The 27,378-nt window shown below is 36.8% G+C and overlaps 2 long non-coding RNA genes across 3 annotated transcripts in view; both read left to right on the top strand.

The window, feature by feature from the left end:
- Nucleotides 1-1,303: 1,303 nt before the first annotated feature.
- On the top strand, nucleotides 1,304-6,412 carry LOC133550525 (uncharacterized). Its single transcript, XR_009806292.1, has 4 exons — nucleotides 1,304-1,419; nucleotides 5,956-6,037; nucleotides 6,140-6,224; nucleotides 6,327-6,412. It is a non-coding gene; the product is annotated as an uncharacterized LOC133550525 (long non-coding RNA).
- A 1,415-nt stretch (nucleotides 6,413-7,827) lies between these two features.
- Nucleotides 7,828-27,378, top strand: part of LOC133550524 (uncharacterized) — a 58,241-nt gene continuing 38,690 nt past the window's right edge. For both annotated transcript variants that reach the window (XR_009806290.1, XR_009806291.1), the window contains exons 1-7: nucleotides 7,828-7,912; nucleotides 8,017-8,101; nucleotides 8,206-8,290; nucleotides 8,393-8,481; nucleotides 8,587-8,670; nucleotides 8,773-8,857; nucleotides 8,963-9,047. This is a non-coding gene — a long non-coding RNA (uncharacterized LOC133550524). The remainder of the gene's footprint in view (nucleotides 7,913-8,016; nucleotides 8,102-8,205; nucleotides 8,291-8,392; nucleotides 8,482-8,586; nucleotides 8,671-8,772; nucleotides 8,858-8,962; nucleotides 9,048-27,378) is intronic.

Genomic DNA, 27,378 nt, shown 5'->3' with positions numbered 1-27,378 from the left:
AGAAGAAATAATGATTTGTATTTCTTAGAAATATAGCTTGGTCCAATTTGTTATATATTCTAACAGAATGCAGATTGGATTTTAATTTATTTAAAACATGTAATCAAAAATCTAAAATTAATCTTAATCTGGAAAAATTACTAATGATGTTCCATAAATTATTTTTTATTTTTTTCAAAAAGATTCAACTTAGGTAGTTTTTTTCTTCTTTTTTTCGGTTGAATTTTGAATTTTAAAGTCGAAATTGAAGATAAACTATGTTTCAAAATGTATTTATTTATTTTTTCCTGTTTTCTCCTCTTTTAAACCGTTCAATTGTTTTTTTCATCATTTATTCTCTACAAAAAACCTTCCGTAAAAGGAAAAAAAATGTATGACGGAATGACAGACAGAAATACCCTTATATATATATATATATACATATATATACATATATATATATGTATATATATGTATATATATATATATATATATATATATGTATATATATATATATATATATATGTATATATATATGTATATATATATATATATATTTATATATATATGTATATGTATTTATTAAAGGTAAATTGAGCAAATTGGGTATTTTTTGGCAATTTATTTAAGTGTTTATCAAACTGGTAGCCCTTCGCGTTAATCAGTACCCAAGAAGTAGATCTTGGTTTCAAAAAGGTTGGTGACCCCTGATGTAAAGCTTGTGGATTTAGGCGCCATCTAGTGGCGAAAACTATTAAAGGTGAAGGTTCGGTGTTTATTTAAAAAAATATATAAATATGTACATATATACAGAAAGGTGGGATACGTTCAGGTGTTACATTTAGTGTACACGTTTAATATATAGTTGATTTGGTATGCCAATATCGGCTGTATTGGTTGGGCGAGTGTTGTGGTTGTCATGGTGATGAGGCCACATCCGGCCCGCCAAAGCTTTTATTAATCAAGGTGTCCGTCGCTTTAAAGGTCCGCTAGGCAACAATGGCAAGCAGAACATTCGTAGTTTATTGTCCAGTCATTGTTAAAAAAAAAAAAAAGTCCGATTTTTGCAATTCATTCGGATATTTTTTTGTCCCGGGGTCTTTTAACTCACACCGCTGCCAATTTCACTGTGACACATAAGCCTCGCTGTTGCCCCCTGCGGGGTGGCAGGAGTACTGCGTACATGCAGTACGTGTACTGATCGGGGTGCGAGTTTCGAAGCAGGGATGACCACGCCCCGCGCTCCCCGGACCTCATTTGATTGGTCGCTGCAAAGTGTCTTCTTCTTCTTCTGGCTGCTCTCGCTGATTTCTCGGACAGTGCGCCACTTTTGTCCCCATCGGTCGCCGGGGGAAAAGGAGCACCCGTCGTCTTCATCATGACACCTGCTGATGGAAAGTTGACAACATTTCCAGAGAGCAGGAAGGTCCACTTTGAGAGGTAGGTTCCACTTGTTTTCCGTGGTTTTAAACTTGTGATTGCCCGAGTTTATGCTATCGCTGTGTGGCCCTCTGTTGTGAAAACTTCTTTCCTTCAGAAAGTGTTAGGAACCTTGATGGTGGAAGTTTGTTCCACCTCATACTTGACATGTGTTGTGAGACGCTGCTTAAACAATATACCGTATTTCCTTGAATTGCCACCGTGGCTCTAATTAATTTAAAACCTATTCTCACTCCTGCGCTTACCAAAGGCATGCGGTAAAAGTAAGCATGCGCTAATTAATTTAAAACCTCTTCTCACTACGGCACTTACCAAAGGCATGCAGTAAAAATTTGAGTGTGATGTAACCTTGGACCTTAAATCCTACTGAATAGCTCTTAATCTTCTTCCCTTTATGCGATTTGAAATTACTGGTATTGAAATCAGCCTCCTCCATTTTGAAAATGACAGGGGAAGTGTCACTCATGCGCATTATTTTGCAAAGTCAGTTTGACCCGGCAGGCGCCTGCCTTGAATTATATATGCAGGGCATATAGTATATACTGTATGCCCTGATATACTATATGCCCTGCGGCAATTCAAGGAAATACGGAATGTTATCTAACGTTAGTCATTCACTAAAATTTCTTTCTTTCTTTCTTTCTTTCTTTCTTTCTTTTCTATCTATTGTGTTCACTTTTACATCTGGTATTCTACAAAAACGTCTATAAATATATACATATATTTTGTTGATTTCTACATCCAGTATTCTATATAAACATCTATGATTATATCTATTTTGTTCATTACTAAATCTAGTATTCTATATAAACGTCTATGATATATTTTTTGTTCATTACTAAATTTAGTATTCTGTATAAACGTCAATGATTGTATCTATTTTGTTAATTTCTACATCTGGTATTCTATACAAACAACATATCTATTTTGTTCATTTCTAAATCTAGTGTTCTATATAAACGTCTATGATTATATCTATTTTGTTAATTTCTACATCTGGTATTCTATATAAACAACATATCTATTTTGTTAATTTCTAAATCTAGTATTCTATATAAACGTCTATGATTATATCTATTTTGTTAATTTCTACATCTGGTAGTCTATATAAACAACATATCTATTTTGTTCATTTCTAAATCTAGTATTCTATATAAACGTCTATGATTATATCTATTTTGTTAATTTGTAAATGTGGTATTCTATATAAACTTGTATCTATTTTGTTAATTTGTAAATCTAGTATTCTATATAAACGTCTATGATTATATCTATTTTGTTAATTTCTACTTTTAGTATTCTATATAAACATCTATGATTATATCTATTTTGTTAATTTCTACATCTGGTATTCTATATAAACAACATATCTATTTTGTTCATTTCTAAATCTAGTATTCTATATAAACGTCTATGATTATATCTATTTTGTTAATTTCTACTTCTAGTATTCTATATAAACATCTATGATTATATCTATTTTGTTAATTTCTACATCTGGTATTCTATATAAACAACATATCTATTTTGTTCATTTCTAAATCTAGTATTCTATATAAAAGTCTATGATTATATCTATTTTGTTAATTTCTAAATCTAGTATTCTATATAAACATCTATGATTATATCTATTTTGTTAATTTCTACATCTGGTATTCTATATAAACATATCTATTTTGTTCATTTCTAAATCTAGTATTCTATATAAACGTCTATGATTATATCTATTTTGTTAATTTCTACTTCTAGTATTCTATATAAACATCAATGATTATATCTATTTTGTTAATTTCTACATCTGGTATTCTATATAAACATATCTATTTTGTTCATTTCTAAATCTAGTGTTCTATATAAACGTCTACGATTATATCTATTTTGTTAATTTCTACTTCTAGTATTCTATATAAACAACATATCTATTTTGTTAATTTCTACATCTGGTATTCTGTATAAACGACATATCTATTTTGTTCATTTCTAAATCTAGTGTTCTATATAAACGTCTATGATTATATCTATTTTGTTAATTTCTACATCTGGTATTGTATATAAACAACATATCTATTTTGTTAATTTCTATATCTGGTATTCTGTATAAACGACATATCTATTTGGTTCATTTGTAAATCTAGTATTCTATACAAACGTCTATGATTATATCTATTTTGTTAATTTCTACATCTGGTATCTAAATAAACGTCAATGATTATATCTTTTTTGATCATATCTACATATTGTATTCTATAAGAACATCTATGATTATATCTATTTTGTTCATTTCTACTTCTAGTATTCTATATAAACATCTATGATTATATCTATTTTGTTAATTTCTACATCTGTTATTCTATATAAACAACATATCTATTTTGTTCATTTCTAAATCTAGTATTCTATATAAACGTCTATGATTATATCTATTTTGTTAATTTGTAAATGTGGTATTCTATATAAACAACTTTTATCTATTTTGTTAATTTGTAAATCTAGTATTCTATATAAACGTCTATGATTAAATCTATTTTGTTAATTTCTACTTCTAGTATTCTATATAAACATCTATGATTATATCTACTTTAATTTCTACATCTGGTATTCTATATAAACATATCTATTTTGTTCATTTCTAAATCTAGTATTCTATACAAACGTCTATGATTATATCTATTTTGTTAATTTGTACTTCTAGTATTCTATATAAACGTCTACGATTATATCTATTTTGTTAATTTCTACATCTGGTATTCTATACAAACTACATATCTATTTTGTTAATTTCTACATCTGGTATTCTGTATAAACGACATATCTATTTTGTTCATTTCTAAATCTAGTGTTCTATATAAACGTCTACGATTATATCTATTTTGTTAATTTCTACATCTGGTATTCTATACAAACTACATATCTATTTTGTTAATTTCTACATCTGGTATTCTGTATAAACGACATATCTATTTTGTTCATTTCTAAATCTAGTATTCTATATAAACGTCTATGATTATATCTATTTTGTTAATTTGTAAATGTGGTATTCTATATAAACAAGTTGTATCTATTTTGTTCATTTGTAAATCCAGTATTCTATATAAACGTCTATGATTATATCTATTTTGTTAATTTCTACATCTGGTATCTAAATAAACGTCAATGATTATATCTTTTTTGACCATATCTACATATTGTATTCTATATGAACATCTATGATTATATCTATTTTGTTCATTTCTACTTCTAGTATTCTATATAAACATCTATGATTATATATATTTTGTTAATTTCTACATCTGGTATTCTATATAAACAACTTATATCTATTTTGTTCATTTCTAAATCTAGTATTCTATATAAACGTCTACGATTATGTCTATTTTGTTCATTTGTAAATCTAGTATTCTATATAAACATCTACGATTATGTCTATTTCGTTAATTTCTACATCTGGTATCTATGTAAACGTCTATTATATTTTTTTGGTTCATATCTACATCTTGTATTCTATATAAACATGATATCTTGTTTTTTCTACATCTAGCACTCTATATAAACGTCTATGATTATATCTATTTTGTTAATTCCTACATCTGGTATTCTATATAAACAACTTATATCTATTTTTAAAATTTTTAAATCTAGTATTCTATATAAATGTCTATGATTATATCTATTGTTTCATTTCTACATCTGGTATCTAAATAAACGTCTATATCTTTGATCATATCTACAAATTGTATTCTATATGAACATCTATGATTATATCCATTTTGTTTTTTCTACATCTAGCACTCTGTATAGACTTCTTATGATTATATCTATTTTGTTCATTTCTACATTTAGTAGTCTAAACGTCTATGATATATCTATTATGTTCATAGTTACATCCAGTATTATACATAAACATCTATGATTATATCTATTTTGTTGATTTTTACATCTCGTATTCTACATAAACATCTATGATTATATCTATTTTTTCATTTCTACATCTAGTATTCTATATAAACATTTATGATTACATCTATTTTGTTCATTTCTACATTTGGTATTCTATATAAACGTCTATTATATCTATTTTGTTCATTTCAAGAAAAAAAATGAAGTTTCTTAAATATCTTCTCTTTGCAGTCTATTCAATTGAATATAAGCTGAAAATGATTTTTATTCAGATTTTATTTACCATTAAATAACGTGCCAACTTCACTGCTTTTGGGTTTTGTTTTTTGAGTTGGTGAAAGTGAATTCTAGATAATAAATCCCACCTCTCACCTGGATAGTAGAAGATTCTGGACATAAACCAACTTAAATCTAGGTGGTAGTTTGTTGCACTTTTTTTTAAACCCACGTAAGTAATTAATTAATTCATCCAAACGGGAAGAAATAAACAGCCAATCATTCGCATTCCAGTGAGAGGAGAGCAGACATTGTACAGTAAGTGGTGGTTTTATTATGTTTGTAGCTTCTATGTCTTGTTCAGCACCTAGCAATGTTGCTACTTCCTGGAAGTGTTTATCACTCGACTTCTAAAACTTGCAGGGCATTCTCCTTATATTCATGTAAACGGGAAGAAATAAACAGCCCATCCACATTCCAGTGAGAGGAGAGCAGACATTGTACAGTAAGTGATTGTTTTATGATCGTAGTTTTTACATCTTGTTCAGCACCTGGAAATGTTGTTACTTGCTTGAACTGTTTATCACTCGACTTCTAACACTTGTAGGTCATCCTCCTTATATTCATCTAAACGGGAAGAAATAAACATCCCATCATTCGCATTCCAGTGAGAGGAGAGCAGACATTGTACAGTAAGTGATTGTTTTATGTTCGTAGTTTTTACATCTTGTTCAGCACCTGGAAATGTTGTTACTTGCTTGAACTGTTTATCACTCGACTTCTAACACTTGTAGGTCATCCTCCTTATATTCATCTAAACGGGAAGAAATAAACATCCCATCATTTGCATTCCAGTGAGAGGAGAGCAGACATTGTACAGTAAGTGATTGTTTTATGTTCGTAGTTTTTACATCTTGTTCAGCACCTGGAAATGTTGTTACTTGCTTGAACTGTTTATCACTCGACTTCTAACACTTGTAGGTCATCCTCCTTATATTCATGTAAACGGGAAGAAATAAACAGCCCATCCACATTCCAGTGAGAGGAGAGCAGACATTGTACAGTAAGTGATTGTTTTATGATCGTAGTTTTTACATCTTGTTCAGCACCTGGAAATGTTGTTACTTGCTTGAACTGTTTATCACTCGACTTCTAACACTTGTAGGTCATCCTCCTTATATTCATCTAAACGGGAAGAAATAAACATCCCATCATTCACATTCCAGTGAGAGGAGAGCAGACATTGTACAGTAAGTGATTGTTTAATATGTTTGTAGTTTTTATATCTTGTTCAGCACCCAGCAATGTTGCTACTTCCTGGAAGTGTTTATCACTCGACTTCTAAAACTTGCAGGGCATTCTCCTTATATTCATTTAAACGGGAAGAAATAAACATCTCATCATCCACATTCCAGTGAGAGGAGAGCAGACATTGTACAGTAAGTGATTGTTTTATGTTCGTAGTTTTTACATCTTGTTCAGCACCTGGAAATGTTGTTACTTGCTTGAACTGTTTATCACTCGACTTCTAACACCTGTAGGTCATTCATCCTCCTTAAATTCATCCAAACGGGAAGAAATAAACCGCCCATCATTCGCATTCCAGTGAGAGGAGAGCAGAAATTGTACAGTAAGTGATGGTTTTATTATGTTTGTAGCTTTTATGTCTTGTTCAGCACCTAGCAATGTTGCTACTTCCTGGAAGTGTTTATCACTCGACTTCTAAAACTTGCAGGGCATCCTCCTTATATTCATTTAAACGGGAAGAAATAAACATCCCATCATTCACATTCAGTGAGAGGAGAGCAGACATTGTACAGTAAGTGATTGTTTTATGTTCGTAGTTTTTACATCTTGTTCAGCACCTGGAAATGTTGTTACTTGCTTGAACTGTTTATCACTCGACTTCTAACACTTGTAGGTCATCCTCCTTATATTCATCTAAACGGGAAGAAATAAACATCCCATCATTCGCATTCCAGTGAGAGGAGAGCAGACATTGTACAGTAAGTGATTGTTTTATGTTCGTAGTTTTTACATCTTGTTCAGCACCTGGAAATGTTGTTACTTGCTTGAACTGTTTATCACTCGACTTCTAACACTTGTAGGTCATCCTCCTTATATTCATCTAAACGGGAAGAAATAAACATCCCATCATTCGCATTCCAGTGAGAGGAGAGCAGACATTGTACAGTAAGTGATTGTTTTATGTTCGTAGTTTTTACATCTTGTTCAGCACCTGGAAATGTTGTTACTTGCTTGAACTGTTTATCACTCGACTTCTAACACTTGTAGGTCATCCTCCTTATATTCATCTAAACGGGAAGAAATAAACAGCCCATCATTCGCATTCCAGTGAGAGGAGAGCAGACATTGTACAGTAAGTGATCGTTTTATTATGTTCGTAGTTTTGTGTCTTGTTCAGCACCTAGCAATGTTGCTACTTCCTGGAAGTGTTTATCACTCGACTTCTAAAACTTGCAGGGCATTCTCCTTATATTCATTTAAACGGGAAGAAATAAACATCCCATCATTCACATTCCAGTGAGAGGAGAGCAGACATTGTACAGTAAGTGATTGTTTAATATGTTTGTAGTTTGTATATCTTGTTCAGCACCCAGCAATGTTGCTACTTCCTGGAAGTGTTTATCACTCGACTTCTGAAACTTGCAGGGCATTCTCCTTATATTCATTTGAACGGGAAGAAATAAACATCCCATCATCCACATTCCAGTGAGAGGAGAGCAGACATTGTACAGTAAGTGATTGTTTTATGTTCGTAGTTTTTACATCTTGTTCAGCACCTGGAAATGTTGTTCCTTGCTTGAACTGTTTATCACTCGACTTCTAACACCTGTAGGTCATTCATCCTCCTTAAATTCATCTAAACGGGAAGAAATAAACCGCCCATCATTCGCATTCCAGTGAGAGGAGAGCAGAAATTGTACAGTAAGTGATGGTTTTATTATGTTTGTAGCTTTTATGTCTTGTTCAGCACCTAGCAATGTTGCTACTTCCTGGAAGTGTTTATCACTCGACTTCTAAAACTTGCAGGGCATCCTCCTTATATTCATTTAAACGGGAAGAAATAAACATCCCATCATTCACATTCAGTGAGAGGAGAGCAGACATTGTACAGTAAGTGATTGTTTTATGTTCGTAGTTTTTACATCTTGTTCAGCACCTGGAAATGTTGTTACTTGCTTGAACTGTTTATCACTCGACTTCTAACACCTGTAGGTCATCCTCCTTATATTCATCCAAACGGGAAGAAATAAACCGCCCATCATTTGCATTCCAGTGAGAGGAGAGCAGACATTGTACAGTAAGTGATGGTTTTATTATGTTTGTAGCTTTTATGTCTTGTTCAGCACCTAGCAATGTTGCTACTTCCTGGAAGTGTTTATCACTCGACTTCTAACACTTGTAGGTCATCCTCCTTATATTCATCTAAACGGGAAGAAATAAACAGCCCATCATTCGCATTCCAGTGAGAGGAGAGCAGACATTGTACAGTAAGTGATTGTTTTATTACGTTCGTAGTTTTTATGTCTTGTTCAGCACCTAGCAATGTTGATACTTCCTGGAAGTGTTTATCACTCAACTTCTAACACTTTTAAGTCATCCTCCTTATATTCAGGATCAAAAATATAAGTTTCTGGATCATCAATTTTCCCAAACTTGTCTGTTGTCTTTAAGTCAGACCTGAGCAACATATGGCCCATTAAAATGTTCAATCCGGCCCGTTGGACAATCTAAATCATTTGTATTTAGACCTTTAACATCAAATCTGTCCCCGCCATTATGATGTGCTGGGATGTTTTTAAATGACCATAAGTCTTGAACTATAGAACATATTTCAATGGTTGAAATCTGCAATTTTGAGTGTTTTACGAGCAGAGGTGGGTAGAGTAGCCAGAAATTGTACTCAAGTAAGAGTACTGTTACTTTAGAGATTTATTACTCAAGTAAAAGTAAGGAGTACTCATTCAAATATTTACTTGAGTAAAAGTAAAAAGTATGTTGTGAAAAAACTACTCAAGTACTGAGTAACTGATGAGTAACCTGTTTGTTTAATGATTACAGCAACAAGTAATGCACAAAAACATAAAAATAGCAATGACAAATTCATAGCCAGGAATATCTCTTAAGCAACTAAAACAATAATACATATTAAATAATAATACATTAAAATTAAAATATTAAGGCAAATTGAGCCACAATAACTTAACAGCACCATAGGCTCAGTAGGCATTTATTGATTGATTGATTGAAACTTGTATTAGTAGATTGCACAGTACAGTACATATTCCCTACAATTGACCACTAAATGGTAACACCCCAATAATTTTTTCAACGTTAATCAATTACTTAATAAATGACCAAGTCGAGGTGATCTACCTCATATATACATACATACACATATATATATATATATATATATATATATATATATATATATATATATATATATATATATATATATATATATATATATATATATATATATATATATATATATGAGAGAGAGATATAGATATACATACAGTATATAATTTATAGTTATTCATTTTGTCATTTTTGTTGACATGTTAAAGGTGTTTTAATGAATATACATGCATGTTTAACATATAGATTCCTATCTTTCATGAAGACAAGAATATAAGTTGGTGTATTACCTGATTCTGATGACTTGCATTGATTGGAATCAGACAGTATAGTGCTGATAATGTCCACATTTTCAAATGGAGGAGAAAAAAAGTTCCTCTTTTCTGTCTAATACCACATGAAAGTCGTTGGTTTTTGGCATCTTATTTGTCCAGCTTCCATATTCGTTTTTATATACTTTACAAGAAATACATTGGCGGCAAACTCCGTAGCTTCTTAGCTTGTTTGCGCTGGCTTTCAGAGACTCTTATTTTGTTAGCGCAGGCGCGATGGAGCGCCGCTTTTATTGTGAAGACAGGAACTGTGCGATCAGTCTTTTGGCTTTTGACGGGAAGTATGGTTGAAATAAAAAGGGTCTTTTTTCCTTTACACTTTTGATTGATTGATTGAAACTTTTATTAGTAGATTGCACAATACAGTACATATTCCGCACAATTGACCACTAAATGGTAACACCCCAATAAGTTTTTTAACTTTTTTAGGTCGGATTCGACGTGTGACGGTCACGTGACCGCCTGGTTTTGTTTGATTGGTCCAACGTCACCAGTGACTGCATTTGATTGGTGAAACGCAGGCATGCGTAGTTCCTACTTTGAATGCGTGTCTGACAAAATCAAAACAAACAAAGCGTGCATTAACAGATCGATAAAAAAAAAGTAGCGAGTAACGAGCTGATTGTAGATAAATGGAGCGGAGTAAAAGTAGCGTTTCTTCTTTATAAATATACTCAAGTAAAAGTAAAAGTATGTTGCATAAAAACTACTCTTAGAAGTACAATTTATCCCAAAAGTTACTCAAGTAGATGTAACGGAGTAAATGTAGCGCGTTACTACCCACCTCTGTTTACGAGTCATTACGGTAATCTACGTCACAGCAGCTCAGACCAGGAACAAAGCAGAGTGGGCGGGGTTTGTTTTCAGCGCAGCCAGCCCCAAACGCGGGTTTCGGAAACAGATTCTTTACAAGAAATGTCACATTGCAGGTGTTTATCACACTTTGCGTTTATATGTTGCTGTTTGTTACCTTTTTTGTTTGTGTTTTGCTTGATTGTAAAAGAGGAGCCATGTTCATATGTTGTTAATATTCAGTGTTTTATCGTTCATACTCAATATCGTAAATCCCACTTTCTTTTCATTTTTATGTACATTTTAGGCGTCCCATTCAGTAAAAAACTGTAAAATTTCATTCTGGTTTTTTTTTTTTTTTGAGGTGGTCTGTTTTTAGAACTCTCAGACACTGTGACTTTAGTTATTGGTGTTCCTGAAAAAAGGGACACAAACACACATACTGTACAGCAGATTTGTACAGCTAAATGTGTATATATCGTTTATATACACTTTTATAAACTTTTATTAGTAGATTGCACAGTACAGTACATGTTCCGTACAATTGACCACTAGACTTAGACTTAAACTCTGGAACGACCTACCTCTGAGTGTTAGACAAGCCTCCTCTCTTCCTGTTTTTAAATCTCTCTTAAAAACAGACTTTTATTCCTTGGCTTTTAACACTAAGTGATATCCATCCTGCAATGGCGCCCCATTATACACCTGCTGTGAACCTGTTTTTATGTTTTCATGTTTTATTTATTCATGTTTTAATCATGTTCTGTTTGTGTTGTGTTGTTTGCTCGGTCCTCGTATTGTCTTTTAACCTGCCCATTGTACAGCACTTTTAAATGTGCTTTTATAAATAAAGTTGATTTGATTTAGACTTCCTTTTTATTGTCATTCAAATTTGAACTTTGTAGTACAGATAAGAACAACATTTTTGTTGCATTGGCCCTGCGATGAGGTGGCGACTTGTTCAGGGTGTACCCCGCCTTCCGCCCGATTGTAGCTGAGATAGGCGCCAGCGCCCCCCGCGACCCCAAAAGGGAATAAGCGGTAGAAAATGGATGGATGGATGGATAGCTCTTGGTAGTGCAGGATAAAAAAGCAATAAGGTGCATATATAAATAGATTGTACTTTTTTTATATGCGTCCACGTTTATGGATGTATGTTATATTGTCTTATAGTCCAGCGAATTAATCCATTTTGAGGGGATAATTATGATGCGTTCAAGAGTCTTACGGCCTGAGGGAAGAAGCTGTTACAGAACCTGGAGGTTCTGCTTCGGAGGCTGCGGAACCTCTTTCTAGAGTCCAGCAGTGAAAACAGTCCTTGGTGGGGGTGGGAGGAGACTTTGCAGATTTTCCGAGCCCTGGTCAGGCAGCGGCTTTTTGCGATCTCCTGGATAGGAGGAAGAGGAGTCCTGATGATCTTTTCCGCCGTCCTCGTCACTCTCTGGAGAGACTTCCAGTCCGAGGCACTGCAGGCTCCGGTCCAGACAGGGATGCTGTTGGTCAGTAGGCTCTCTATAGTGCCTCTGTAGAATGGGGGGAGGGAGTAAAAAGTGTATGTGCTGCTGAGCTCTTTTTAAAAGAGCTCCGATGTGTTATATTGTCAGTTATCTGCACCCCCCCCCCCCAGGAACTTGGTGCTGCTTACCATCTCCACAGCTGTGCCGTTGATGAAGAGTGGAGTGTGGCTGGACTGGCGCTTCCTGAAGTCGACGATGATCTCCTTGGTCTTGTCGACGTTCAGGACCAGGTTGTTGGTTCTACACCAGACAACCAGATGTTCCACCTCCTCCCGGTAGTCCATGTCGTCGTCCTCACGGATAAAGGCCCAATACTGTCGTGTCGTCCGCATACTTCACAAAATGGTGACACACGAATAAGTTTTTCAACTTGTTTGAGTCGGGGTCCATGTTAATCAATTCATGGTAAATGTACACATTGTGGACTTGGAGAAGGCATTCGACCGTGTCCCTTGGGAAGTCCTGTGGGGAGTGCTCAGAGAGTACGGGGTATTGTGGCGGTCCGCTTCCTGTATGATCAGTGTCAGAGCTTGGTCCGCACCGCCGGCAGTAAGTCGGACCCGTTTCCAGTGGGGGTTGGACTCTGCTAAGGCTGTCCTTTATCACCAATTCTGTTCATAACGTCTATGGACAGAATTTCTCGGCGTAGTCACGGCGTTGAAGGGGTCCGGTTTGGTGGCTGCAGGCTTAGGTCTCTATTTGCAGATGATGTGGTCCTGATGGCTTCATCTGGCCGGGATCTTCAGCAATCACTGGATGGGTTCTCGCCCGGAAAAGGGTGGAGTGCCATCTCCGGGTTGGGGAGGAGACCCTGCCCCAAGTGGAGGAGTTCAAATCAGAAATCAGAAAAGTCTTTATTGGCATTGTTTGAGAACGGGTTCACAAACTTGGAATTTTCCTTGGCGCAATCGTGCAACATAACCACAGAATACAATAACTTCAGCTATCAGATCTTGGTATTGTTCACGTGTCTGATGTCCGAGGGGAAAAAACAGTTCAGGTGGCGGGAGGCGTGGGTCTGGATGGACCGTAGTCTCCTGCCTGAGGGAAGAGGTGAGAATATTTTGTGTCCAGGGTGAGAAGATTCAGCTGTGATCCAACCCACACGCCTCCTGGTCCTGGAGGAGAACAGGTCCCGGAGTGGTGGGAGTTTGCAGCCAATCACATTCTCATCAGCACGTACCATGCGCTGCAGTCGGTGCTTGTCCCGGACTGTGGCGCCGGGGAACCACACAGTGATTGAGGAGGTGAGGATGGACTCGATGACTGCTGAGTAGAACTGCACCAGCATCTTAGTCGGCACTTTCAGTTTTTTCAGCTGCCGCGGGAAGTACATCCTCTGCTGGGCCTTCTTGATGAGGGAGCTGATGGTCGGATCCCACTTGAGGTCTTGGGTGATGGTGGTGCCCAGGAAACAAGTATCTGGGAGTCTTCTTCACGAGAGAGGGAGGAGTGGATGGTGAGATCGACAGGCGGATCGGTGCGGCGTCTTCAGTAATGCGGACGCTGTATCGATCCGTTGTGGTGAAGAAGGAGCTGAGCCGGAAGGCAAAGCTCTCTATTTACCGGTCGATCTACAGTCCCATCCTCACCTATGGTCATGAGCTTTGGGTTATGACCGAAAGGACAAGATCACGGGTACAAGCGGCCAAAATGAGTTTCCTCAGCCTGGTGGCGGGGCTCTCCCTTAGGGTGAGAAGCTCTGCCTTAGGGTGAGAAGCTCTGCCATCCGGGAGGAACTCAAAGTAAAGCCGCTGCTCCTCCACATGGAGAGGAGCCAGATGAGGTGGTACGGGCGTCTGGTCAGGATGCCATCTGAACGCCTACCTAGGGAGGTGTTTAGGGCACGTCGGACCGGTAGGAGGCCACGGAGAAGACCCAGGACACGTTGGTAAGACTATGTCTCCTGGCTGGCCGGGGAATGCCTCGGGATTCCCCGGGAAGAGCTGGGGAGAGGAGAGTCTGCGCTTCCCTGCTTAGGCTGCTGCCCCTGCGACCGACCTCGGATAAGCGGATGGATGGATGGCATACACACGGGCCCCCCCGACACATTTTTTCCCTCAACGTGGCCCCCCAAGTCAAAATATTTATCCAGCTCTGCTCCAAGTCTTTTTGGCCAAAGCTGTGGAATAATGTAATTGGAAGCAACACTGACCTCTAGTGGCCGTTTTATTTTTCCGTCCCCATTTTGTCTTGACGTTACCCGTCCCAGCCACCAGAGGGCACTGTTGTACATTGCAAACATCCAGCAGCCACAGTGGGGAAATGTGGAACATGTGTACGATTATTAAACGAAATTCATTTTTTTTTTAACCTGCATGGAATTGTCAATCTTTCATATTTTCTCGTCCCCAAACGGCGCTTTGTGTTGACGCTGGACTCTTCTTCCTCCTCCTCCTCCGTGTTTGGGAATGCATGAATGTCACCAGCTGCTGCATCTGCTACAGTGTGGAAAATGTCCAAAAAAATAAATAATAAAAAGCTTAATTATCAAACTTAATCATCCGTGAGATTGAAGTGAGGGAGCCCCCCCCCCCCTCCCGTCTCCCGCACAGATGTAAAAACACAGTCGCCGGTCCCCTCGAGGACGTCCCCGCCAGTGTTTGTCGGTCGGTTCACGGAACCGCAATATTTGCGTGGAAATGGCGAGCCTCGACGCGGCTTTCGGGGGAGGTGTGGTTTGAAAAGGGGGCGCAGATGGTGGTGTTTCCACGCCAACAATTAGCGAGGACTTGATTCGTGGCGTTTGCATCGTGAACATTTCACCTTAAGTCCGACTCCTTTTTGTCAGGGAAGGGAATCTGATTTGGGTCTTGGAGGTCATTCCGCAATTAGGCGTGTGAATCTTTGGTCACCTAACGATGTGATTCAGACCAAAAAGTTGTCACAGGGGCTTTTTTACCACTGTGTTACATGGCCTTTCCTTTTAACAACACTCAGTAAACATTTGGGAACTGATGAAACACATTTTTGAAGCTTTTCGGGTGGAATTATTTCCCATTCTTGCTTGATGTACAGCTTAAGTTGTTCAACAGTTGTGGTATTTTAGGCTTCATAATGCGCCACAAGTCTGGACTACAGGCAGGCCAGTCCAGTACCCGCACTCTTACAATTAAGCCATGCTGTTGTAATGTGTGGCTTGGCATTGTCTTGCTGAAATAAGCAGGGGCGGGGCGTCCATGATAACGTTGCAGCATATGTTGCTCCAAAACCTGTATATACCTTTCAGCATTAATGGTGCCTTCACAGATGTGTAAGTTACCCATACCTTGGGCACTAAAACACCCCCATACCATCACAGATGCTGGCTTTTCAACTTTGCGCCAGAACAATCCGGACGGTTCTTTTCCTCTTTGTTCAGGAGGACACAGTTTCCAGAAACAATTTTAAATCTGGACTCGTCAGACCACAAAACACTTTTCCACTTTGCATCAGTCCATCTTAGATGATCTCGGGCTCTGAGAAGCCGGCGGTGTTTCTGGATGTTGTTGATAAATGGCTTTAGAGATTGATGTCGGTTTTTGATACAGTGCCATCTGAGGGATCGAAGGTCACGGTCATTTTAATGTTGGTTTCCGGCGTGGAGTGATTTCACCAGATTCTCTGAACCTTTTGATGATATTATGGACCGTAGATGTTGAAATCCCTAAATGTCTCGCAATTGCACTTTGAGAAATGTTGTTCTTAAACTGATTGACTACTTGCTCACGCAGTTGTGGACAAAGGGGTGTACCTCGCCCCATCCTTTCTTGTGAAAGACTGAGCATCTTTTGGGAAGCTGCTTTTATACCCAATCATGGCACCCACCTGTTGCCAATTAGCCTGCACACCTGTGGGATGTTCCAAATAAGTGTTTGATGAGCATTCCTCAACTTTATCAGTATCTATTGCTACTCTTCCCTACTTCTTTGTCACGTGTTGCTGGCATCCAATTCTAAGGTTAATGATTATTTGCAAAAAAAAAGATGTTTATCAGTTTAAACATCAAATATTTTTTCTTTGTAGCATATTCAATTGAATATGGGTTGAAAAGGATTTGCAAATCTTTGTATTCCATTTATATTTAAATCGAACACAATTTTCAAACTCATATGGAAAAGGGGTTTGTACATAGATTTTTTTCACAAGTTTTTACTCCAGCAGTATGCGACTTTTCAGCCACGTCCGTATCTTCTCTCCCCTCCTGCTCCTGGCCGCTTACTGTTAAAGACAACAGATGATTAGATTAACACGTAGCACCTGTGATATCCAATCACCTGTCAGCTGTGTCTCGCCGTCAGCACATGTCGCAGCCCCTATCCGATGGTGCTCGTCCTCAGCACCATAGACAGACGCGGTGACCTTTGCTCCTGCAGGCGCACTGGCCACATCTCCCTCCACCATAGCTTTGGCTTTGCATGGTAGAGTTTTAACTCGCACTTACAGATGTAGCGACCGACTGTAGTTACTGACAGTGGTTTTCTGGAGTATTCCTGAGCCCATGTGGTGATATCCTTTACACACGGATGTCGGTTTTTGATGCAGTACCGCCTGAGGGATCCAAAGTGCGTAATATCATCGCTTACGTGCAGTGATTTCTCCAGATTTTCGGAACATTCTGAGTTTTTTGGGGCAAATCCGATCTTTTTAGTGGCCATTTACCGTTGCTACTTTTATTGACTCCGGACAACAACGTTCCTTCCTTGTCGCCTCCGCAGTTCGTGTTGTCCCCAGCTCATTGGTGTCAACTTGCACGTTTGTGTCGTCTTCCCGATGTCTCACACACTTCCTCCTTCCTCTTTCATTCCCTCAGGAGCGGCACTGCAAAATATCAAAACTGTCAATCATTAACATTGATTTGTCCCTTAGCCACATTAGCATAGCTATGTGAGCTACATGCTAACATTACATTTCAACATCACGCCAAGTTAGCGACAGTAGCATAGCTATGTGAGCTACATGCTAACATTAGATTTTAACATCAGGTTAAGTTAGCCACACTAGCATAGCTATATGAGCTACATGCTAACATTACATTTCAACATCACGCCAAGTTAGCGACAGTAGCATAGCTATGTGAGCTACATGCTAACATTACATTTCAACATCACGCCAAGTTAGCGACAGTTGCATAGCTATGTGAGCTACATGCTAACATTAGATTTTAACATTGGGTTAAGTTAGCCACACTAGCATAGCTATGTGAGCTATATGCTAACATTACATTTCAACATCACGCCAAGTTAGCGACAGTAGCATAGCTATGTGAGCGACATGCTAATATTACATTTTACCGTAATGTCAGATTAGCAACCAATTAACATCATGACATGCTTACATGTTTTGTCATCGTGCTATGTTAGCAACACTAGTATAGCTAAGTGAGCTACATGCTAATAGTTAGTCATGTTAGAATAGCAACATCAGATAAGCTATGTGAGCTACATGCTAACATTACATTTCCCCATAATGTTAAATTGGTAACACTAGCATAACATGCTGACATCAAATTTTAAAATTATATTAAGTTAGCAACACTAGCATAACTATGTGCGCTACATGCTAACATTACATTTTACCATATTGTCAGATTAGCAAAAAGACATGCTATTATTTTTTACAATTGTGCTATGTTAGCAACACTAGTATAGTTTAGTGAGCTTCATGCTAATATAACATTTTACCATAATGTCAGATTAGCAAAATAACATGCTAACATTATTTTGTACCATCGTGCCATGTTAGCAATTAGTATAGTTGAATGAGCTACGTGCTAATATTACATTTTCCTTACAGCTCAAACAACAATAAATTTGAGCTTCCTGCAAGTTAAGAAACACTGGCATGGCTATGTGAGCTACATACTAAAATCAATGTTTAACATCACGCCAGTTTAGCAATGTTAGCAAAGCTATCTGAGTTAAATGCTAACAGCATATTTTGACGTCATGCTAGAATACTAACACAACCATACCTATGTGAGCTAGATTACATTTCAACATAATGTTAGGTTGGTAACACTAGCATAACATGCTGACATCAAATTTTAAAATTGTTACATTAGCAACACTAGCATAACTATGTGCGCTACATGCAAACATTACATTTTACCATAATGTCAGATTAGCAACATTACATGCTAACAATATTTTTTACCATTGTGCTATGTTAGCAACACTAATATAGTTAAGTGAGCTACATGCTAACATAACATTTTACCATAATGTCAGATTAGCAAAATGACATGCTAACATTATTTTTTACCATCGTGCCATGTTAGCAATTAGGATAGTTAAATGAGCTACATACTAGTATTACATTTTCCATCCAGCTCAGACTAAAATATTTTAGCTTCATGCGAGTTAAGAAATACTGGTATGACTATGTGAGCTATATGCTAAAATAAATGTTTAACACCACGCCAGTTTAGCAATGTTAGCATAACTATATGAGCTTAATGCTAACAGCATATTTTAGCGTCATGCTAGAAGTGCAAATCCCGCATAGCTATGTGAGCAACATGCGAATATCACATTTTAACCCCAAAGCTATGTGAGCCACATGCTAACATCACATTTTAGCACCATGATAGGGTAGCGACACTAGCATAAATATGTGAGCCACATGCTAAGGTCACATTTTAACACCATGCTAGGTTAGCGACACCAGCATAGTCATGTGAGCCATATGCTAACATCACATTTTAACTCCATGCTAAGTTAGCGACGCTAGCAAAGCTATGTGAGCCACATGCTAACATCACATTTTAGCACCATGATAGAGTAGCGACACTAGCATAAATATGTGAGCCACATGATAACATCACATTTTAACACAATGCTAGGTTAGCGACACCAGCATAGTCATGTGAGCCACATGCTAACGTCACATTTTAACACCATGCTAGGTTAGCGACACCAGCATAGTCATGTGAGCCACATGCTAAGGTCACATTTTAACACAGTGCTAGGTTAGCGACACCAGCATAGTCATGTGAGCCACTTGCTAACGTCACATTTTAACACCATGCTAGGTTAGCGACACCAGCATAGTCATGTGAGCCACATGCTAACATCATATTTTAACACAATGCTAGTTTAGCGACACTATCATAGCTATGTGAACTACATGCTAATATCACATTTTAACACCATGTTAGTTTAGCAACACTATCATAGCTATGTGAGCCACATGCTAACATCACATATTAACACCATGCTAGTTTAGCGACACTATCATAGGTATGTGAGCTACATGCTAACATCACATTTTAACACCATGCTAGGTTAGCAACACTATCATAGCTATGTGAGCTACATGCTAACATCACATTTTAACACCATGCTAGTTTAACGACATTATCATAGCTATGTGAGCTACATGCTAACATCACATTTTAACACCATGCTAGTTTAATGACACTATATAGCTATGTGAGCTACATGCTAACATATTTTAACACCTTGCTAGTTTAGCGATACTATAATAGCTATATGAGCTACATGCTAACATCACATTTTACCACAATGCTAGTTTAGCGACACCATTATAGCTATGTGAGCTACATGCTAACATCACATTTCAACACCATGCTAGTTTAGCAACACTAGCATAGCTATGTGAGCTACATGCTAACATCATATTTTAACACCATGCTAGTTTAGCGACACTAGCATAGCTATGTGAGCCACGTACTAACATCAAATGTTAACATCATGCTAGGTTAGCGACACTAGCATAGCTATGTGAGCCACATGCTAAAATCACATTTTAACACCATGCTAGTTTAGCGACACTATCATAGCTATGAGAAAAAAACTAAATGATCAAACTTTTCGCTGCCGCGTCTGTAAATGACTGATAAGTATTTTTAGATTTGTAGTAAAGACTTTCTTTTAAAAATGTATTGTCAGTTTTTTATTTCTTTATTTTTTATTTTTTTTACAAAACTGCTGAAGTCTTCCAATAAAAGTTGTAATCAAGAGGTAGAAAAGAGCTTTTTAGACGTCAAGAAGGTGTGCGAGTAAACATGTTGTGTGAGCAGTTGTGCATTGAGCACCAAAAGCTGTAGATGTTATTGTAGCATCCCGTAAGAGTTACTGCTGCAGGGGATTCTGGGTATTTGTTATGTTGTGTTTATGTTGTGTTACAGTGCGGATGTTCTCCCAAAATGTGTTTGTCATTCTTTTTTGGTGTGGGTTGACAGTGTTGTGCATATTTGTAACAGTATTGAAGTTGTTTATACGGCCACATATTCACAGCCTCCTTTTACTCTCTTAGTTACTGTGAGGGAGGAGGGTTGCCAGATGTGCGGCGTTGCCAAAGCACTTTAAAGCGTCTTCACCTCTGCGGCGCCCATTTATCCCCTCACAGATTGGATTGGCGACACTTCTGTTTTGTTTGTGTGTGTGTATATATATATACACACACACAATGTGTATATAATATATATATATATACACACACACAATGTGTATATAATATATATATATATACACACACCCAGTTTCCATATGAGTTGGGAAATTGTTAGATATAAACAGAATACAATGATTTGCAAATCATTTTCAAGCCATATTCAGTTGAATATGCTACAAAGACAACATATTTGATGTTCAAAATTATGAACATTTTTTTTCTTTTTGCAACTAATCATTAACTTTAGAATTTGTTGCCAGCAACACGTGACAAAGAAGTTGGGAAAGGTGGCAATAAATACTGATAAAGTTGAGGAATGCTCATCAAACACTTATTTGGAACATCCCACAGGTGTGCAGGCTAATTGGGAACAGGTGGGTGCTATGATTGGGTATAAAAGCAGCTTCCATGAAATGCTAACTAATTCCCAAACAAGGATGGGGCGAGGGTCACCAATTTGTAAGCAAATTGTCGAACAGTTTTAGAACAACATTTCTCAACGAGCTATTGCAAGGAATTTAGGGATTTTACCATCTAGGGTCCGTAAAATCATCAAAAGGTTCAGAGAATCTGGAGAAATCACTGCACGTAAGCGATGATATTACAGACTTTTGTTCCCTCAGGCGGTACTGCATCAAAAACCGACATCAGTGTGTAAAGGATATCACCACATTGGCTCAGGAACACTTCATAAGACCACTGTCAGTAACTACAGTTGGTCGCTACATCTGTAAGTGCAAGTTAAAACTCTACTATGCAAAGCGAAAGCCATTTATCAACAACATCCAGAAACGCCGCCAACTTCGCCGGGCCCTAGCTCATCTAAGATGGAGTGATGCAAAGTGGAAAAGTGTTCTGTGGTCTGACGAGTCCACATTTCAAATTATATTTGGAAACTTTGTTGGAAACAAAGAGGAAAATAACCATCCGGATTGTTATAGCCGCAAAGTTCAAAAGCCAGCATCTGTGATGGTATGGGGGTGTATTAGTGCCCAAGGCATGGGTAACTTACACATCTGTGAAGGCACCATTAATGCTGAAAGGTCCATACAGGTTTTGGAGCAACATATGTTGTCATCCAAGCAACGTTAGAATGGACCCCCCCCTGCTTATTTCGGCAAGACAGTGCCAAGCCACGTGTTACAACAGCGTGGCTTCGTATTAAAAGAGTGCGGGTACTTTCCTGGCCCGCCTGCAGTCCAGACCTGTCTCCCATGGAAAATGTGTGGCGCATTATGAAGCCTAAAATATGACAACTGTTGAACAACTTAAGTTGTACGTCAAGCAAGACTGGGAAGTAATTCCACTTTCAAAGCTTCAACAATTAGTTTCCTCAGTTCCCAAACATTTATTGAGTGTTGTTAAAAGAAAAGGTGATGTAACACAGTGGTGAACATGCCCTTTCCCAACTACTTTGGCACATGTTGCAGCCATGAAATTCTAAGTTAATTATTATTTGCCCAAAAAGAAAAAGTTTATGAGTTTGAACATCAACTATCTTGTCTTTGTAGTGCATTGAACTGAATATGGGTTGAAAAGGATTTGCAAATCATTGTATTCCGTTTATATTTACATCTAACACAGTTTTCCAACTCATATGGAAAATGTGTTAATTATTAATTATTGGGGTATTTACCAAGGACAAGACAGTGGTTTGCATGCCCAGCCGCTAGCTGGGGACAATTTCTAAAAAAATGTACACAAAAAAAATAGTAAAACAAAAATGGACAAGTGTCTGCACGCTCCACCCGCTTTTTTTTTTACCCCAAGCGCATTCATTAGCCGTCGTTAGCATAATTCATTAGCCGTCGTTAGCATAATTGATTCCCGGCGCGGTCGTAAAAAGCCCCCCTTTCAAGTCCAATCATTTAAATGTTCCGAAGAAGGTCTGTCACCCAGGCTGAATCTTCTTCTTGTGTCGTAAAAACCCCACACCTCTCTTCATAAAGCAGCTGGGACAACGTTTGTTAGCATTTTATACACGCATGCTTTTTATCTCTAATAATTAAGGCTGGGATTCAACCCCAATGTGGTTCTTGAAGGACGATTCGATCCAGAATGGATTTATCATTCAAACTGATTATTACAACATCGTATTTATTGTACGCGGGAGCAATAAACCGACAACATATATTGTGATCCACGCGTAATCCACATTGATTAAAAGTACAACATTTTCGTGGAATTTTTTATAGGCTTGCTATATGTGCTGTGAACATATAGCTACAACGCTAAAATAAAACTAACTGGGAACCGATTAGCAAAAAGAATGGCAAAAAAAACAACCTTAGCATGCTAACGTTAGCATGCTAATTTCGACGAAGTTGGCATACTTACAAAATGGCGGTGTCACAATTAGGCTTGAACATCTAAAAATGGTTAAAAAGCTGGCATAAAGTGTTAGCATGCTAATATAGAAGATGTTGGCATACTAAAACAAATGTCGACAAGTACCAATATCCATGATTTTTAGCGTTAAAAATAAAAAAATGGTTAAAAGGCTATCGTAAATTGTTACCATGCTGATATAGACGACGTTGGCATTCATAAAAAATGACACCAAGTATGATTATCCACGATTTTTAGGGTTGAACATTTAAAAATGGTTAAAAAGCTACCATAAAGTGTTGTTATACTAATATAGAAGAATTTGGCATACTTAAAAAATGGCGTCAACTATCAATATCCACGATTTTTAGGGTTGAACATATAAAAATGGTTAAAAAGCTAGCATTAAGTGTTAGTATGCTAATATAGAAGAAGTTGGCATACATAAAAAAATGGCACCAAGTACCACTATCCATGATTTTTAGGGTTGAGCATGTAAAAATGTTTAAAAAGCATATAAAAATGGTTAAAAAGCGAGCATAAAGTGTTAGTATGCTAACGTTAAGAGGTTAGCATACTTAAAAAAAATGGCGGCAAGTATCAATATCCAGGATTTTTAGCAGTGAACGTATAAAAATGGTTAAAAAGCTAGTATAAAGTGTTAGGACACTAACGTTAAGAGGTTAGCATACTTAAAAAATAACGGCAATTATCAATATTCAGGATTTTTAGGGTTAAACACAACAATGGTCAAAGGCTAGCATAAAGTGTTAGCATGCTAACATTTGCATGCTAATACAGCAGAAGTTGGCATATTTAAAAAATGGCACCAAGTATCAATGTCCAGGATTTTTCGAGTCAGACATATAAAAATGGTTAAAAGGTTATCATAACTTGTTACCATGCTGATATAGAAGAAGTTGGCATACTTAAGAAATGACGCCAAGTATCAATATCCATGATTTTTAGGCTTAAACATATGAAAATGGTTAAAAAGCTAGCATTAAGTGTTAGTATGCTAATATAGAAGAAGTTGGCATACTTAAAAAATGGCGCCAAGTATCAATATCCACGACTTTTAGGGTTGAACATATAAAAATGGTTAAAAAGCTAGCATTAAGTGTTAGTATACTAATATAGAAGTTGACATACTTAAAAAATGACGGCAACTATTAATATCCAGGATTTTTAGGCTTAAACATATGAAAATGATTAAAAAAGCTAGCATTAAGTGTTAGTATGCTAACGTTAAGAGGTTAGCATACTTGAAAAATGGCGGCAAGTATCAATATCCATGATTTTAACGGTTGAACAAATAAAAATGGTTAAAAAGCTACCATAAAGTGTTAATATGCTAATATAGAAGAATTTGGCATACTTAAAAAATGGCGCCAAGTATCAATATCCAGGATTTTTAGGGTTGAACGTGTAAAAATGATTAAAAAGCTAGTATAAAGTGTTAGCATGCTAACGTTAAGAGATTAGCATAAATAAAAAATGGCGGCAAGGATCAATATTCAGGATTTTTAGGGTTAAACATAACACTGGTTAAAAAGCTAGCATAAAGTTTTAGCATGCTAATATAGTATAAGTTGGCATATCTAAAAATATGACACCAAGTATCAATATCCACAATTTTTAGGGTTAAACATATAAAAATGGTTAAAAAGCTAGCATTAAGTGTTAGTTTGCTAATATAGAAGAGGTTAGCATACTTAAAAAATGGCGGCAAGTATCAATATCCATGATTTTTACGGTTGAACTTATAAAAAATGTTTAAAAAGCTAGTATAAAGTGTTAGCATGCTAACGTTAAGAGGTTAGCATAATTAAAAAGTGGCGGCAAGTATCGATATCCAGGATTTTTAGGGTTAAAAATAAAACTGTTTAAAAAGCTAGCATAAAGTGTTAGCATGCTAACATTAGCATGCTAATATAGAAGAAGTTGGCATATTTAAAAATTGGTACCAAGTATCAATATCCAGGATTTTTAGAGTTAAACATATAAAAATGGGCAAAATGTTATCATAACTTGTTACTATGCTGATATAGAAGAAGTTGGCATACTTAAAATATGACACCAAGTATCAATATCCCTAAACATATAAAAATGGTTAAAGTTAGCATAAAGTGTTAGCATGCTAATATAGAAGAAGTTGGAATATTAAAAAAAAAAAATGGCGCCAAGTATCGATATCCAGGATTTTTCAGATTAAACATACAAACATGTTTAAAAAGGTAGAATTAAGTTTTAGCATGTTAACGTTAAGAGGTTAGCATACTTAAAAAATGGCGGCAAGAATATATATCCAGGATTTTTAGAGTTAAACATATAAAAATAGTTAAAACGTTATCATGACTTGTTACTATGCTGATATAGAAGTTGGCATACTTGAAATATGACACCAAGTATCAATATCCCTGATTACTAAGGTTAAACATATAAAAATGGTTAAAGTTAGCATAAAGTGTTAGCATGCTAATATAGAAGAAGTTGGAATATTTAAAAAAATGGCGCCAAGTATCGATATCCAGGATTTTTAAGGTTAAACATATAAACATGTTTAAAAAAGGTAGAATTAAGTTTTAGCATGTTAACGTTAAGAGGTTAGCATACTTAAAAAATGGCGCCAAGTATCAATGTCCAGGATTTTTCGGGTTAAACATCTGTGGTTGAAAGGCTAGCATAAATTGTTAGCATGCTAATATAGAAAAAGTTGGCATACTTAAAACATTTATGTGTATCAATATCCATGATTTTTAGGGTTAAACGTGTAGAAGTGGTTAAAAAGATAGCATTAAAAGTGTTAGCATGCTAACATTGGGATGCTAACAGAAGAATTTCCATGCCTTCAAAGCTGATGTTTATGTTTCTGTATGTGTCAATATGGTTTTTCAGTAACACTGAAGATGCTGTTATGTGATTGCCTCTCACGCACCCTTTCCCCCCGACACCTCAGTTACATTTTCTTAGGTGACAGACATTTTTCACGACCCCCCCAACGGACAGAATTTTATTCGCGCCCTCTTCACAGTTAATGATTATGTTTCTATCTGTATGTGTCAAGATGGTTTTTCAGTAACACTAAAGATGCTGTTACGTGATTGCCTCTCACGCCCCCCCCCCCGCACTTTTCTATTTAAAAACCATTGCATTTAACAGGCTGTTTTTTTTTCACGCCCATTGCGAAGTTAATATTTGTTAGTTTTTTCTGTATGTCTCAAGATAAATGCTATTGGTTCTCACGCCCCTTTTCCCTCCGACACCTCACGGTTACATTTTCTTAGGTGACGAAGACATTTTTCACGCCCCCCCAGGGACGGAATTTTTTCTCGCCCTCCTCAAAATTAATTTTTGGTTCTATCTGTAAGTGTCAAGATGGTTTTTCAGTAACACTAAAGATGCTGTTACGCGATTGCCTCTCACGCCCCCCCCCCCCCCCCCTTGCGCTTTACTATTTAAGAACCATTGCATTAAACAGGCTGTTTTTTTCACGCCCATTGCGAAATTAATATTTGTTTGTTTTTTCTGTATGTCTCAAGAAATATGCTATTGGCTCTCACGCCCCCTTTCCCCCCGACACCGCACGGTAGCATTTTCTTAGGTGACAAAGACATTTTTCACGCCCCCCAGGGACGGAATTTTTTCACGCCCTCCTCAAAATTAATGTTTGTTTCTATCTGTATGTGTCAAGATGGTTTTTCAGTAATACTAAAGATGCTGTTACGCGATTACCTCTCACGCCCCCCGCGCTTGACTATTTAGGAAGCATTGTATTTTTAAACAAGCTGTTTGGAACATGCCCAATGTTAAATTTTGTCACGCCCCCCCTGAAGTTATTATTATTATTATTATTATTATTATTTTTAAATCTTTGTGTCAAAATAAAGATGCCATTATGCTTTTGTCTCTCACGCCCCCTTCCCCCCGACACTTACGGTTACATTTTCTTAGGTGAAAAATACATTTTTCACGCCCCCCCCTAAAGGAAAGACATTTTTTCACACCCTCCTCAAAGTCAATGTTTATGTTTCTATCTTTATGTGTCAAGATGGTTTTTCAGTAACACTAAAGATGCTGTTACGCGATTG

The sequence above is a fragment of the Nerophis ophidion genome, linkage group LG04, assembly GCF_033978795.1.
Source record: "Nerophis ophidion isolate RoL-2023_Sa linkage group LG04, RoL_Noph_v1.0, whole genome shotgun sequence".
Lineage (NCBI taxonomy): Eukaryota > Metazoa > Chordata > Actinopteri > Syngnathiformes > Syngnathidae > Nerophis > Nerophis ophidion.
This window is presented reverse-complemented; position numbering and strand designations above follow the sequence as displayed.